At 50.6% G+C, this 17,055-nt stretch overlaps 1 long non-coding RNA gene across 1 annotated transcript; it reads left to right on the top strand.

Moving 5' to 3' along the window:
• The first annotated feature begins 7,565 nt into the window (after positions 1–7,565).
• LOC135974708 (uncharacterized) lies at positions 7,566–9,340 on the top strand. The gene is made up of 2 exons (XR_010591824.1): positions 7,566–8,556; positions 8,673–9,340. It is a non-coding gene; the product is annotated as an uncharacterized LOC135974708 (long non-coding RNA).
• The last annotated feature ends 7,715 nt before the right edge of the window (positions 9,341–17,055 follow it).

Here is a 17,055-nt window from a genome sequence, read left to right as displayed (position 1 = left end):
ATATGGTAACCCTAGTTTAAAGAGAGCTGACTAGACTCAACGGAGAGTCCTCATTTCCGTTCAGTGATGACTAGAGCTGAGATCACTGCTGAGCGGACCGAGGGGCTGACCGTGCTGTGAGGACAGTGCTGCAGTGAAAGCCAGCGAAGAGGCAGTAGCGATCGCTAACAGCTGAAATCACTAAGAGCTGGGCTAAGGTGGGGGGAACGTCAGAGCGCGACATCGCAGAAGTGGCAGTGACCAGGAAGCAGTAGCAGTGATCCTGTTTGCTCCATGGCCCCCTCCTGTTTTAGAGGAGGGAGGGGAACCCATGTGACTGCACCTCTGAACTGGTCTTCGCTGACTAAGGACGGCAGCTGTGAGTGGGGTGCAGGGGAGGGAGCAGGGAGTGGCGTGTTTGTTCATCCGACTTTCACATCGCAAGGTGGGAAACTGAGGCAAAGGACAGTGCCCAGAGTAGGGTGGGGTGGGTGCAGGGCCGGTGCTACCATTAAGGCAAACTAGGTGGTTGCCTAGGGCGCCAAGATTTTGGGGCACCAAAATGTGGTGCCCCCAATTTTTTTTTTACAGCGTTCCTACCTGAGCGTGTGGTCGCTGTTCCACTTCTCCCACCTCCCAGGCTTGCAGCGCCAATCAGCTGTCGCCACAAGCCTGGGAGGGGAGGAGAATTAGAGCGGGGCTGGCATGCTCGGGGAGGAGGCGGAGCAGAGGTGAGCTGGGGTGGGGAGCTGCCGCACGGCTCCCCGGGGGAGGGGGGAAGAGCTGCCTTGGGTGGGGCACCTCAGGGGGCGGGGAGCTGAGGCAGGGCTGGGGCGCAAGGTGGAAGTTTCGCCTAGGGTGCGAAACTTCCTTGCACCGGCCCTGGTGGGTGTTTGCACTTTCCAATCGTGGCGGGGGTGTTTTCCCAAATTAATGCTGGGTTCGCTTTTACTAGAAGTTTTTGTTTGTTGTACAGACTCAGTGCTGGCACGTGGGAAGTGTTGTCTCTTAGAAGAGCCCAAGGGATGTTTAGTTTTCCCAGATTACTGGCTGGGGGCTCAAGCCAATTCTGATTTGTGTTGTTAAGGGGAACCTCTAGATGTTGAACCCGGCCCTTGTTGCTGCTGACGCGACCTGGGAGGGGTTAAACACAGGCTGGGTGTCCCACTTCCCCTGCGTGTGTAACAGGGACGCTGTCCCAGTCGGCTCACACGAGTGTCATGTACTAAGCTCCTAACTGCACCTGCTGGGATAACATCTGACCCGCGGGTGGTGATTAAGTGCCCAGGACGCCGTTCACACACGGACTGGACTCAGAGCTGGACTCACAGCGGGGTTGTGGAAGGAGGGGGGAATTCATGGTTCTTAGCTGCACTCTGAGCACCTGGGAGCAGGGTTGTCTCATGGTATGTTTGTGCAGCTCTGATCTCGGCTGTGCCTCTCGGTGCTGCTGCACTAGGGTGGGGGCCTGGAGCCAACGTTGTGGCATTTCTCTGTTTGAAATGTGGTAACTTTGGAATGCCGCATCCGACCCATCCCGCCATTCCAGGGACTGTTCTAGGCACCGATGGACAGAATCTGACTGATTCTGGTGCAAATCGGAACCCTAGAAAAGCCGGATTCAGGGGAAAATCAGGGCTCCCAGGTTGACTGGTGCTGCAGGCAGATAATCTCTCTGACATCCCAAGTTGTTGCCTGCATACATCACAAGCAGCAGCTTAACTTGCTGCATGTGGACGCTGTCTGTAGCCTGGCCTCTAACAGAAATATGAGCCTTTTGCAGGGATGGTTTGTAGGGGAAAGCGGAGTGGGGACGAGAGGGATGGGGCACTGGTGGGGGAGGAAGCGGAGACCCAGAATGGAGATAGGGTTAGGGGGAAGGTTGCCACCTCTGCGGTACAAATACTCAGGGTGATCCTGAGCCCATAAAACCGGACAGCTGGCAGCATGCACAAAGCACCCGGGCAGATCTCCCAGGACAGCGACCTCAACAAAGGGGCGATCCTGGAAAAACCTGGCCAGGGGGCAAACCTGGGGGGGAAAGTGGGGACCTAGAGATAGGGAGGCAGAAGTTGGGGGGGGACACCCAGACCCTGCCGTAAGAGGGAGAAAGTGGGACAGTGGTATGAGGGGCACACACAGACCCTGCCATGGGGGAGAGACAATGTGTGACTCTGGTGTGGGGGAAGGGAGGAATGGGAGGGATGTGCAGAACCCTTGGCATGGGGGGAGGGGTACACAGAGCCCCTGGCAGATGGGGGGAGAATGGGGGACAATGGTATGGGGGGAGAGGAGCATGGGGGCATATGGAACCTCTGGGATGAGGAAGGGGGTTGGGTTGCAGGGAGTCCCTGCAGTGGGGGGGGGGCAGGCTGCCAGGAGCCCCTGGTGGGTGCAGTGAGCTCGACACAAGCTACGAAGCGTGTGACCCTCTAGTACAAATAATGTACATGTGCCTGTTAAACGCCTCAGCGGCCTCGAGTGACTCACCCCAAACAGCCAGCGCTACCACCGTTCCCAGCAGGACGAGGAACCCAGCCCCGGACAGTCCTAGGGCGACCCAGATCCAGCGCGGGTACCGAGGGGAACCTGGAAGAGTCGTGTTTGGTAACACACCGTCAGCCCCCACGTGAAGGACAATAACACACCCGGGGATGGTTCCCCTCTGGGGCCAGCGCAGCCCCCTCCCCCGGGGGTCGTGCTTCTCCTCAGCCCCAGCGGGAGCATCCTCCGGGCGGTGCTCCCAGAACGCAGCATTGGGAAGCTGAAGAACAGTTTAATACCCACGAGGACGGGAATGAGCTAGAGCAGCACAAGGCACCTTTCAAACCGGGTCCTCCCCAGCAGTTGCACCAGCGTAACTGTTGTTTCTAAACGGATAGTTGCAGTGGTACCAAACCTGCGGCCGATCAGCCCTCGCTCAGAGAACCCCGGCACTCCAGCTCTAAGGGTACGTGCCTGCACTGCAGCTGGGAGGGGGCAGAGTGCGTCTGGCTACCTGGGCTGGGAGACACGCGCCCAGCTGCACTGTGTCGACCAGGGGTAGGCAACCTTTCAGAAGTGGTGTGCCAAGTTCACTGTAATGTAAGGTTTCGCGTGTCGGTAATACATTTTAACGTTTTCAGAAGGTCTCTCTCTATAAATATATATTATAGAACTAAACTATTGTTGTATTTAAAGTAAATAAGGTTTTTGAAATATTTAAGACGCTTCATTTAAAATAAAATTAAAATGCAGATCTTATCAGCTTAGTGTGATCCTTGCCCTCGCTTTTCCTTGCTGAGTTTTCCAATGTGGGCTACAGAAGGGGTGGCTGAAGAGCCCTGGGTTGAGGCCAGGAGCAGAGCCCCGGGATGGCTGCCGGTACCCCAGGCTGGCAGTGGGCTGAGTGGGGCCGGCGGCTGGAACCCCAGACCAGCAGCGGGATGAGCCGCTCACCCCACCGCCGGCTCCGCTCAGTCCGCTGCTGGTCTGGGGTTCCAGCAGGGGTGAAAGTAACTTAAATTTCTTACAGGTACTGTCATATTGCAATTCCCTCGGAGGGAGGAGCTCAGGGGCTGGGGATGTGTGGGTGTGGGGGGGGAGCACTCAGGGGAGGGGTTTGGGGTGCAGGGGGCTCAGGGCAGGGGGTGGGGATGTGGATGATGCAGGAGTCAGGGTTGTGTGGCATGAGGGGCTCAGGGCAGGGGGATGGGCTGTGTGTGTAGGGGGGAAGTCCTGGGGGGCGGGGGGCTTGGGGCTGGCCTGGGACAGTCCCGGTTGCAACCAGGTTACCTGGATGGTGGCTGAGCGGCTCATCCCGCTGCCGGTCTGGAGTTCCAGCCGCTGGCCCTGCTCAGCCCGCTGTCGGCCCGGGGTTCCGTCCATCCAGGCCAGCAGCGGGCTGAGCGGGACCGGTGGACGGGACCCTGGGCTGGCAGCGGGCTGAGCAGGGTCAGCGGCTGGAACCCCAGCTGTCAGGAGCCAGCGGACCGAACTCCAGACCTGGGGTCCCGGCCACCAGCCCAGCTCAGCGCACCGCTGCTCTGGGGTCCCGGCCGCCAGCCCAGCTCAGCGCACCGCTGCTCTGGGGTTCCGGCTGCCGGCCCTGCTCAGCCCACCGCTGCTCTGGGGTTCCGGCTGCCGGCCCCTTGCCAGCTGGGGTCCTGGCCGCCAGGACCCTGGCTAGCAAGGGGCCAGCAGCCAGAACCTAGAAGTGAAAGTAAGGCGGCGCGTGCATGGGGCTGAGCGGGGCTGGCGTGCCATTAAAAATCGGCTCGTGTGACACCTTTCCCACTTGTCTCACTAGCCTGCACCCTCCTGCCACTGCCCATCCTGAGAGATACCTGCAGTGACTACCTGATGGCGCTGTGCCACACTTCCTCCCCTGCCCCCCTACAGACCCCCTAACCCTGCAGACTGGAAACTGACCGTGCCCTTTGCTGGGGAACTTCTCCAATATTTGCCTAAAAATTCCCTGTTTCCAAGCATTTAATAATTTCCTGAGCAATTATTCCTACCTGGCAGCTTGTAAGTTAGGATATTTGCAGGAAGTGAGCACAAAAGGGGCCCAAACACAGCTCAAAATTCAAACAAATCCATGGGAAGATTTGTTGCAGTATTTCCCCAGTCCTAGCCGGGAAAGGAAGGAAAGAATAATGATTGGGACCACTGACGTTCACATTAAATTGGTGCAACATTGTCTGGCTACCTTTTTCCTTATGGAAAATGCGGCATCAGTCTTCATTTAGACCAAGATCCTAAGCTGTGGGAACCCCCTGAATGATGATGCACATTCAGATTTCATAATAAGGCTACAGCGCATTTTCCATTGTCTGTCACAGCAGTGTCGTCTTATCCCATTGTTTGCATTCAATGTCCAGTGAAAATACACTTACTAGTGGTCAGTCAAGCACCACACCTGTGGATTTGTTGTAGCCCTAACATTTACTGGGTGTTTTGTTGGTTTGATACTTTCTCACTGTGCAATGCAGCAGAAAATGCCAGAAGTCAATGGTGCCACTCACGGTAGTAAATCCTACACCTACGAGTAAGTATTAGCCAGATCAAGCCCTTAGCAGTGGCACTGGAAATACAGGGAGTATCTTCACTCACTCTCTCCTCCAGGGAGTTGTGCTTCACTCTATGGATTGTCCGCTCATCCCGGGACACTTTCCCTCATCCCCTCTCTGACGTGTGGCATGCAAAGACCCAGGCTGGCACTTTCAGAGCTGTCCAATGGAGTTGGGTGTCCAGGTCCCAGTAAATTTCAGCTCCCTTGGGTCTCTGTGAAGTCCCAGCTGCACCCTGTAATTGCTGTGTTGTGAAAGTAGATGCCCTGGGAGGATGCTCAATCACTTACCTTGGGGCCCAGCTCCAGGGGGGCGGCCTGGTTGTCTCTGCTTCAGCCGGAGGTTTAATACCGCGTAGCCCTCTTCGTCCTCCATTGGCCAAGCGTGTCCCTGGTTTGATTTCCCAGCAGATGCTCAGAGGGGGGAAAAGAGGCCCCCCATTAACTGGCCCTCAGACTTGGTCTGTGCAGCCCAGGGCTCCCACGAGCACTGACCGTTCTTCAAGGGAAACCACACAGGAAATGCAGGTACCGAGCGCATGTGTGGTCTTAGCTACATCTCTCCTCCACCCTCCCCGGGACTGTGCTGGAGACCTGCACTGGTTGGACAGAACAGCTTTGAATACAAGCTGGTCAGGGCCCCTTGGCTGGCCTTGCTGAACCAGGTTTCAAACTGATGCAAGTTTGCCCTGCCTCCTAAATCGTTTCCACAGAGATGTCCTTGGGTACCGATCCCACACGTCCCAGCTCGGCCCCCAGAAGCAGTGCATTCTGGGAAACTCAGCAAACCCACAAGGGCATTGAGGGGCAGCAGTGGGATGGGGTGTATGGCCCTGTATAAATCACTGGCCACGGCATGTTCCGTGTCCCCAGCTGTGCTGAGCTGCAGAGGATGTGGGTCTGTTACAGCCCCATGTACAACTCCCCTGGCTCTCTAGTGCACACTGTGGAGAGGCTCATGTTTTTAGCTCTGAAGCTGCCTGGTTCAGTTCCTGCTGGTGCTTGTTGTGCTCAGATTCCCCTGTTTATACATCCCAGGATCTCACCTGCTCTGTTTGGCGCAGCATCGTACTGGGAGCTCATGTTCAGCTGATCATCCACCATGATCCCCAATGTGTCCTGTAGCACGTGTGAGGGCAGAGTGCTGGTATGTGTGTTAGTGGCACACTGGGGCAGGTCTTAAAGAGGACAGAATTAAGGTTGTTTGCGGGGTGGGGATTTTCCCTCTGACTGTTTATACATCAGAGATCTATGTTCGTTTGCTAGAATAGCTGCATATCACATTGTGTGTTGTGTGACCAGCCCGTGCTGTGACAATCCAGCAGGTAAATAGAGAGGTTTTCGGATTTAGTGCAGGCAGTTCGGCAGTAAGAAGAATTGCAGCCAGCCAGAGAGCTCACTGGGAATCCATTGTAGCCACTTCAGCAAACACATGAATATGAGCCGGACCCAGGGGCTCTCACAGGAAATTGTCTTTGGTCAAGAAATCGTGTAACACCGGGGGGGTTGTTCACACCATCAGCATCCTCTCATGCTGTGGGCGAGCTCAGATCAGCACTTCCTGTCCATGCTGGGTGCTGCCATTTGCTGCTTTCACCTCCCACTCCCCGGGCTCTGCCTGTGTCCCAAAGACCAGCCTCACCCACTGCTGAGATGGGCAGGGCTGCAGGGAATGGGGGTGGGGAGGGCGAAGGGTAACGACAGGAAGATGCCAAACCAGTGTTGTGTAGCGTAAAAGGGCAGGTCATGAAACCCGAGACTGAGGTTGGGCCCAGGGGGAGGAGCTGGTAGCAGCAGAACAAAAGGCGGTGTTGGGAGCTGGCCCAGCGAAGTGGGGTTTGAAGAGGGATCTGAAGGTGGATTGAGAGGGTCCTTTGAGCCCTGGGAGAGAGAGGCCAATCCAGACATTGGGGGCTGTAGGCCCAAGGGGGAGAAGATGAAGGATCAAGGAGGGAGGAGGTGGTAGAGTGGGGTTAGGAGGGACCTTCCCCTGGGGACAGGTTATCCTAGAACTGCGGGTGTCTCGTTCTTTCCTCTGGTGCTGGCCAGTGTCACAGACTGGAGAGTGGGTAGAGGGACCTCTGGTCTGGCAATCCCTGCGATCCTGGGAGTGCAGCCCAAGCACTGGAATGGGGGCGGAGTTAGGGACGGAGACGTGGGCAGGGGCAGGGCCGTGCAGCACCGTCAAGTGAAGACAAGCAGCTGATCTGCTCCTGCCATGAACTTTGTAGAGTCAGTTACCCAATGGGCAGAGAGACTGATGGATTTACAAAGATAAACTCAAGAGAGAGACAGAGTCAGAGACAGAGAGACACTGGCCGGCTTTGGGGTTAAGGCACTGGGCTGGGACTCAGCAGATGTGGGCTCAGCTTGTTGTACTTAAAGTACTGCACAGGATCTTTTTAGGGGGAATAAGGCAAAACGCCACATTTATTAGTAATACATGTATTCATTAACACTGTATCATATGCATATAATATATTACACTTACACTCACACACACACATAAACACACTCCGTCTTGTTGTTACCAATTAGTTGCTCCCCTTAACTTCACTGGCCAGGTGAGTTATATGGGGGAGGGGGTGGAGCCGGGCTTCTGCCGATCCGGATCGATGCTCCCATGTTGACAAGACGAGACCCGGGGTCCTCTGCAAGACACCTCACTTTTATAGCAGCTTTTCTCTTATGCAAATCTATACCAGATTCAAACTCTGTGTCTGTGTCCATTGGTCCTTTGTGCTGCTTTCTTTTGAGTGTTGTCCCAATGCTGCAAAGAGGGTGTTTCCAAAAGAAGGTGCTTGCTTCTAACCCCCGAGGCCGTCAGTATGTCTGCTTGTCTTTAATGAGCCCACTTGACACGTTTTATTGTCCTTGGGTCTGGCTCCCAGCCCCTCTCCAACAGTTGAGGCTGTCTGGAGGTGCTGCCTTCCATGCCTTGCTCATCCACACCTCATTCATTCAATAGGGCAATTGATTAAGAGGGGGGGGGGGGAGAGCTCTTGTTCTACTGCTAGCAAAAGAAATTTTTCTTCTATCTTATTCTATCCTTAGGGGCTATAATATTATACCAAGGGCAACGCAAAGTTTCTAAATGAGGCTTTGATACAAAGTTCCATGAAAACAGAGATCACACGTGGGTAGACCCACCACAAGGTTATATGAAGAGGCACAATGTAAAATCATATGAAAATTATCAGAGATTGATCTACATTGTCCCCCTTTTAACCTCTCAAGAACAATTCTTGAGTGGTCACCATATAAATCTTTTGTATTTGTTGCAAACAAACCAAACAATTATAACCAGGTGAATATAACTAAAACCATTACAATTGACTAAACACCAGATATAACATAAACACAAATGCAAACAATTATAATTATAATAATTGGAAATACAACAAAACCATTACCATTACAATAATTGGGTACATTGACAAACAAAATGAGGCCCAAGTTTGATGCTGCAATAGCCATCAAACAATAAAAGTCACTGAGGTCAGGACCTTCTTAAGCACACACAACAAGTAAGATTTTGTAGGAGTACCACAGTTGTTATGCAAGGTTAAGCTGATTTGGACTTAAACTAACATTGAGTTGCTAAAATGTTGTAGAATTCCCTATTTTTAACAGTTGTTTTCAGAGGTTTCTGGGGACCTGAAAGATGGGGCCATACAATTATGGGCCAAGGTCTTACAGGTTATGGGGGCCCAAGAACTACCCTTCAGGGCTTGGGGAAATAGAACCAGAGTGCATAGAGGAAAGTGTGGAATTAATAATAATACAAGCAAATGTAACTAACAATACAAATGTATTAATAACAAAAATCAACAACAAAATGATTATTAGAGAACCTGACAAAACAAAACAAAATAACCCTGATGCACTGGGGACCAAAGTCTTTTGGACACAAGTGGTGATTGATAAGTTGGATGGAGATGGGGGAAGTAGAGAGAGGAAAAGACATTTACCCTGTCCAGTGTAGTATCCCCTCTCTCTCTGGACCCAATGCTAGCACAGGACACCACTAGAGACAGACACAGAACATGCAACACAGAACACTGAACACAGACTTTGTCATGACACTATAACCATGGTATTTTATAACTCTTCAGCTGGTACCAGCTCTCCTGATGTTCTGGTTCAGAGCCTGAAAGATAGAAGCTTGGAAACAAATTAGCACAGTGCTTTTACCATGGCAGACCCTGCTTGGTCTCTGCCACAGTGTGTTTGGTACTTGGGGCTGCACAAATGCTAATTAAGTGGTGCATTTCTTGTGAGTGTAAATCCTCCCTTTCTCTCAGTAAAAGGGCGTTAACACTTCATCTAGAAAAAATAAAATTCTGTTTTAAAATTTCCAGCCATTTTGCCATGGCCTGGAGATCTGAGGCAGAAGCAGGCACTGTTGTTAACTGTTTCAATGGCATTTTGGCCCTGGGAGGAGGAATTTACCCAAATATCCCAAATATCCCCTTCCCAATCTCCAGAGGGGTCCCAAAGGTCTGCCCCCTTCTGGGGTCCTAAATGTTTCTTCTCCTGATGTTACTGCTGCTGTAAGATTTGAGAGTGCTGTTTTAACTCTCTGTACCCAACCTGTTTTCAGTTTCTCTATCGGTTGCTTGCCTGGGCCCGATCCTGCTTTTTCCAATAAACAGTTCCTTTCCATGGGCACAAGCCTTGTTCCACTACCAATTTATCAAGGAGGGTGGGCTTTCCAACTAGCCCCCACCCTTCCTGGTCCCATTCCTTAAACATTTTCTTCAAAATTGTGAAATTACCACAATATTACTTACAAAAAAACAAACAAACATAAACCACACTACATTGCCCAAACTCCTATATCCTTCAGAGTTTGGTTTAACAGAACAAGATCTGTATCTTATGTTTTTAACCCACTCTGGGCCAGAGGGAGAGACGCTAAGCTTCCCTCTGTATTACTCGGTCTGCTATCACTGAGGGTTCATACACCAATTATACAAATCCTTCCCCGGATCAGAGTGAGAAACACTAAGTTCTCCTCTTTAGCTCAGTCTTGCTACGGCTGAGGGTGTATGTACCTCTGTAACACAATTTAAACCTAAACTCCTATATCCTTCAGAGTTTGGTTAATCCTTCCCCGGATCAGAGTGAGAAACACTAAGTTCTCCTCTTTAGCTCAGTCATGAACACAATTTAAACCTAAACTCCTATATCCTTCAGAGTTTGGTTAATTAACTGAAAGTTTATGCTCTTTTTCCTCTAGTGCCAGGCTTGCTAAAGCTGGCGGTGAACACACCAGTTTTATAATAACTGTGGATTATATGCTTGCTCCCCCTTTCGCATTCTCCACCAAAATTTTGTACTTAAAGTACTGCACAGGATCTTTTTAGGGGGAATAAGGCAAAACGCCACATTTATTAGTGATATATGTATTCATTAACACTGTATTATATGCATATAATATATTACACTTACACTCACACACACACACAAACACACAAACACACTCCATCTTGTTGTTACCAATTAGTTGCTCCCCTTAACTTCACTGGCCAGGTGAGTTAGATGTGGGAGGGGGTGGAGCCGGGCTTCTGCCGATCCGGATCGATGCTCCCATGTTGACAAAAGGAGACCCGGGGTCCTCTGCAAGACACCTCACTTTTATAGCAGCTTTCCTCTTATGCAAATCTATACAGATTCAAACTCTGTGTCTGTGTCCATTGGTCCTTTGTGCTGCTTTCTTTTGAGTGTTGTCCCAATGCTGCAAAGAGGGTGTTTCCAAAAGAAGGTGCTTGCTTCTAACCCCCGAGGCTGTCGGTATGTCTGCTTGTTTTTAATGAGCCCACTTGACACGTTTTATTGTCCTTGGGTCTGGCTCACAGCCCCTCTCCAACAGTTGAGGCTGTCTGGAGGTGCTGCCTTCCATGCCTTGCTCATTCACACCTCATTCATTCAATAGGGCAATTGATTAAGAGTGTGGGGGGGGGGAGAGAGCTCTTGTTCTACTGCTAGCAAAAAGAAATTTTTCTTCTATCTTATTCTATCCTTAGGGGCTATAATATTATACCAAGGGCAATGCAAAGTTTCTAAATGAGGCTTTGATACAAAGTTCCATGAAAACAGAGGTCACACGTGGGTAGACCCACCACAAGGTTATATGAAGAGGCACAATGTAACGTCATATGAAAATTATCAGAGATTGATCTACAAGCTCCCAGCGCTGCCCCAGACTCCCTGGGCGACCGTGGGCAAGTCACAGCCGTCGAGCTCAAACGTTGCACCTGCGCCCAAGGGATCTCCTCTGGCTAGAGAAGGGAAACGCCCAGCGGAAAGCAGCCTCTCTGGAGCAGATGGAGTTGATCATGGGAAGCAGTTTGTTAGTAGCTTAGCGAGGGGGTCACCACGAGGCGTGTCTGGCTCTCATGCTGCCTGCCGGGTCGTGTGTCTTTACTTCCTACGTGGTTTCACGCTCATTCTCATGGAGAAGGCAAAGCTCCTACCACAGGCACGCGCCTGATGCTACAGGCTGAGTCTGAATCTGGTTAATCACTGTTATATTTGCACCCGGCTGTGAAGGAGATAAACACACGGAGAGCTGATTTAATCACAGCCAACTGCTGCGGAGACTTTGGGCTAGTTTACACTACAAAACTAAGTCGACCTATGTTATGTTGACCTACAGCTGTTGTAGAAATTAAATCGCTTTTGCGTGTCCACACTACAATCCTTGGGTCAGTGATGCGCATCCTCACTAGCAGCACTTGCATCACTGTAGAGAGCAGTGCACCATGGGTAGCTATCCCACTGTGCAACTTGCCACCATCTGCCACAAGGTGTTTTGGGAAGGGTTTGCAATGCCTCATGGAGACAAACGAGTCACACAGGAGTGACTGGGAACATGGTTTCAACATCCCATGATGCACTTTTGCTCATCCCATAATTTTATCTGCATCCCATAATGCAATGGTTCTCAAACTTTTGTACGGGTGACCCCTTTCACATAACAAGCCTCTGAGTGTGACCCCCCCCTTATAAATTAAAAACACATTTTTATATATTTAACACCATTATAAATGCTGGAGGAAAATTGGGGTTTGGGTTGGAGGCTGACAGCTCGCAACCCTCCATGTAATAACCTCGTGACCCCCTGAGCGGTCCCAACCCCCAGGTTGAGAACCCCTGCCATAATGTTTCGCGCCTCTTTTTAAAAGCCCCACAAACCCGCACATCCATCATCTCTGTGAGACGCATGGATCCTGAACAGCTCTGCACTAGAGTGATGAGCGTTGCAAACACACTGTGCCAGATCCTGCAGTATTTCCAGAGCTGCGAGAGGAGCTGTGCGGAATATGACGATTCCTTGGAGGCTAGCTTGCTGTGCCCCATGGAAAGAAACAATTCAAGGTTGTTGGCAGTCACAGAGCAGCTGCAGATGGTGGAGTACCAGTTCTGGGCCTGAGAAACAAGCACTGACTGGTGGGATCACATCATTAGGCAGGATAACGAGCAGTGTCTGCAGAACTTTAAGATGCACAAGGCCACATTCCTGGAAGTGTGTGTGTAGCTCGCCCCAGCCCTCCAGTGCAACGACACCAAAATGCAAAAACAACAAGGAGTCTGGTGGCACCTTAAAGACTAACAGATTTATTTGGGCATAAGCTTTCGTGAGTAAAAACCTCACTTCTTCAGCGCATCCGAAGAAGTGAGGTTTTTACTCACGAAAGCTTATGCCCAAATAAATCTGTTAGTCTTTAAGGTGCCACCAGACTCCTTGTTGTTTTTGTAGATACAGACTAACACGGCTACCCCCTGATACTTGACACCAAAATGCGAGCTGCACTGACAGTGGAGAAGTGAGTGGCGACCACTGTGTGGAAACTTGCAATGCCAGATTGCTACCAATCAGTCAGGACTCAATTTGGAGTTGGAAAATCCACCATGGGGGTTGCTGTGATGCAAGTGGGCAGGGCCATTAATCACCTCCTGCTACGAAGGACTATGACTTGGGCAATATGCAGGACGTAGTGGCTAGTTTTGCAGCAGTGGGGTTTCTGACCTGCATTTGGGCAATAGATGGCATGCATATCCTATTTTGGCACCAGACCACCTGGCCACAGAGTATATCAACAGAAAGGGCTACTTTTCTATGGTATTGAAAGCGCTGGTGGATCGCTGGGAATGTTTTACCGACATCAACATGGGCTGGTCGGGCAAGGTGCATGACGCATGCATATTTAAGAACATGGGCCAGTTCAGAAACCTGCAAGCAGGGACTTTCTTTCCAGACCAGAGGATTACCATTGGGGATGTTGAACTGCCCATAGTGATCCTGGGAGACCCAGCCTACCCCTTACTTCCATGGTTCATGAAGCTGTATACCAGATACCTTGACAGCAGCAAGAAGTGCTTCAACTACAGGCTCAGCAGGTGCAGAATGACCGTTGAATGTGCCTTTGGCCATTCGAAAGGCCGCTGGCGCTATCTACTCACGAGATTAGACCTTCGTGGGAAAAAAAATCCCAATGGTTATAGCTGCCTGCTGTGTGCTTCATAATATCTGTGAAGCAAAGCGGGAGAAGTTGCCACTGGAGTGAAGGGTGGAGGTGGAACCGTGTCTGCTGATTTTGAGCAGTCAGATACCAGGGCTATAAGAAGAGCTCAACGGGGAGCTATTTGGCTAAGGGAGGCTTTGAAAAGACCATTTTAATAGAGGGCCACAGTAATGTGTGTTGCTGTTGTGTACTCTGCCTGGCACTGCTTTTTGCATCCCAGTTTGAACCTTGCAATGAGTGCTGTGCGTGTAGCAATATAACTGTGCAAATGCATCTATTGCTATCTGTGAATAGTGTCAGCCCCAGCCACCATATGTTGTGAACTAATAAAGATGAATTAAGTTAGACTTTTATGAATAAATAGGCTTTTATTCCAAATCCATGCAAACAAACATATTTGTAACTGAATGAAACTTTACAAATACAGGGAAAAGAACCCTTGAAGGGGAAAGAACAGTCATTTCCATTTCACAAACACATACACCAACCGTGCCTTTCATAGATCAGTGTATGTGTGGCTGTGATTGCCTGTGCTCTTCTGCAGGGTGGAGTGGTAGGGGTAATGCAGCGGTCCTGAACATCACGTGGAATGTGTGTGGGTCTGTAGGGAGGTCCTGGAATGCAGTTCTCGATGGGCTGCAGAAGGAGGTGAACACGGGCCTGTTGAACCTGAAGGTCAACAAGAGACTTCAGCACATCTGTTTGCCACTTGAGAAGCGCCTGCATCTCCTGCTGCATGTCTCTCTTCCTTTCCTGCACTTTTCTCCTCTCCACACTATCCCTGTCCATTCTGTCTGTGAGAGTGATTCTCCAAGCCCTGTCCAAAGGCTTGCAGGATGTTTTGGAACATGTCATTCCACTTCCTCTTCCTTCTTATCTGGCTCAGCTGCTCCACTGGTGTGGATGGAGAGACCCTCAAGGCCACATTTCCAGCTGCAAAAGTTCCAATGCACAGAGGCACTATTGCGAGTGTATTCATGAGATAAATGGAAACTTGGTAAACTAAACTCACTTCCCTTTATCCACACAAGTTACAAGCATTCCGTTCTCACTTCTCCTTGGGATGCATGTAGCGCAGTGGCAATCCCAGCCATGGTGAGTACGGCCTGAACGTGAGGGAATGAGCTGGGACAATATGGGGGGGGGGGGAAGCTCACGGACATGAGTATATGTGTATAGTGCAATTGAACCGAATACTAGCACCATTTCCCACAGGCAGTGGTGATTTTAGCTGATATCTCCCTCCTGAGGGTAACGGAGGCTGAAAGGGAACATCTCCTGCACCATCCAGCTCCAGATCGGGTCCGTGTGCTGCTAGCTTGTGTGCTGCAATGGGGCTTGCTGAAGTAATTGCTGAGTGGCATGGGGACGTGTCCTACCATGGCAGAAGAAATCAGGCAGCCCTCCCCAGAAACCTTCAGCAGAGGATTACAGACTACCCTCCAAGCATATGAGCAGCAGGCACACTGAGGTGTACACACTCACAACACATGCAGGGCCCCGCCTCGGTGCATGGAAAGGAGCAGATGTAGCCAGGTGGCCACAGTGTATTCATTTGTGTTTTGCCAGTGCATTTACCATGCCTTCAGAGAGCTGTCACTCTGAGTCCTAGGGAAGAGCATTTGATAAGGTTGAACTCCCAAAGGGGTTCCCTAGATTCACTCTCCCTAGTACAGAGGTTCTTTTCCAAAGGCCCTTCCAATATTTTGTTATTAATTATGATGACTCTGGATATTCTTGTTAACCATATAAATGCCCAATCCCTTTCTTAATTTTCCTAAGTTCTTGGTCTCAATTTCCTGTGGCATTGAGTTCCACAGTCTAATTATACATTGTCTGGAAACATAGTTCCTTTCCCATCTTTTTAATCTCATTGAATGTCCCCTTGTTCTTGTGTTATGAAACAAGGAGAACACTGGGAAGGGGATAACTACCACTTTAAGGGACAGGCAGGAGGCTACAGTTAGGACAACCTGGGGTGTAATCAAGGAGACTCTGCCCTGCCATAGGCCTGGGCTGTATAGAGAGGGAACTGGAGGGGAGTAGAAGCCATGCAGGTTGCAGCAGGTGGTGCATTCTCTCAAGATCTATGAGACCAGCCTAATCAGCCTGAGACTTAGTTTTATGGATGTTAACTTTGGGAGCTCTGATGCTGGGTCCTGAGGTGAGGCCCATATGAACTGTTGTTGTAATTGCTCCTGTCCTTAAGGAGTGTCAGTTTGATCCCCAGCAGCCTTATTAGTAGTAGTGAAAGTGGATGCCCTGGGAGGATGCTCAGGCACTTACCTTGGGGCCCAGCTCCAGGTGGGCAGCCTGGTTGTCTCTGCTTCAGCCGGAGGTTTAATACCGTGTAGCCCTCTTCATCCTCCATTGGCCAAGCGCATCCCTGGTTTGATTTCCCAGCAGGTGCTCAGAGGGGGGAAAGGAGACCCCCCCTTAACTGGCCATCTGACTTGGTCTGTGCAGCTCAGGGCTCCCATAAGCACTCACTGTTCTTCAAGGGAAACCACACAGGAAATGCAGGTACCAAGCGCATGTGTGGTCTGAGCTACATCTCTTTCTTCCACCCTCCCCTGGACTGTACAGGAGACCTGAACTGGTTGGACAGAACGGATTTGAATACAAGCGGGTCAGGGGCTTTCCTGAACTGGGTTTCAAACTGATGCAAGTTCTCCCTGCGTCCTAAATCGTTTCCACAGAGATGTGCTTGGGTACTGATCCCGCCCTGTTCCCAATCTCCCGCCCCAAACATTCCAGGAGGCAGGGGCAAAATGCAGTATCCTTCCACTCAACACAGTAGAGGGTACTAAGAACAAATTGAGGCCATTCAATGGGCAAGACTACTGTGCTTTTATGGACAAGCTGACTTGGTTTATCCCCTCCTAATTTGATCACATTGTCTGTGTAAAGAGCAACAGAGGGTCCTGTCAGACTCAAGTGGGCAGTCACCCACGAAAGCTTATGTTCCAATATATCTGTTAGTCTTAAAGGTGCCACAGGACCCTCTTTTGCTTTTTACAGATCCAGACTAACACCGCTACCCCTCGGATAATTGTCTGTGTAGTTACAGTCTTTTTCTGGTCTTTCAGTTTCTTTACATTTGTGCAATAAAAGTCAATGTTTCAAGAATTAAATACTCAAAGTTTGCTATAGCAGAGCCAGCGCTCTGCTGTAATTTCCTTTGTTACAACTAATGGTTCGATCCAGCAAACACTCACTACTACTACGTATGGGGTTTTCTACTCTGAGTAACACCGTTGATTTGAGTCCCTACCCTTGAAATGAAAGCTAACTTTGCTGGAACTCGCAGAAGTTGCAGGAGAGCTGCTGGCAGGGTCTAGTGATGGCCTCAGAGGTGTGGGGGAAGGCGGAGGAGTTGGGTGTCACTTGTGTGCAGAGCCTGAACTTCCTGTGGTTTCTCATGAGGAGGGTCAGTGCTGCTGCTGGAGGTCTGAGCCCTGAGCTGCAGAGCCTGAGGGTCAGTTGGTAGCTGGC

The sequence above is a fragment of the Chrysemys picta genome, chromosome 12, assembly GCF_011386835.1.
Source record: "Chrysemys picta bellii isolate R12L10 chromosome 12, ASM1138683v2, whole genome shotgun sequence".
NCBI lineage: Eukaryota > Metazoa > Chordata > Testudines > Emydidae > Chrysemys > Chrysemys picta.
Note: the sequence above shows the minus strand (reverse complement) of the source record. Positions and strands in the feature narration are given on the sequence as shown.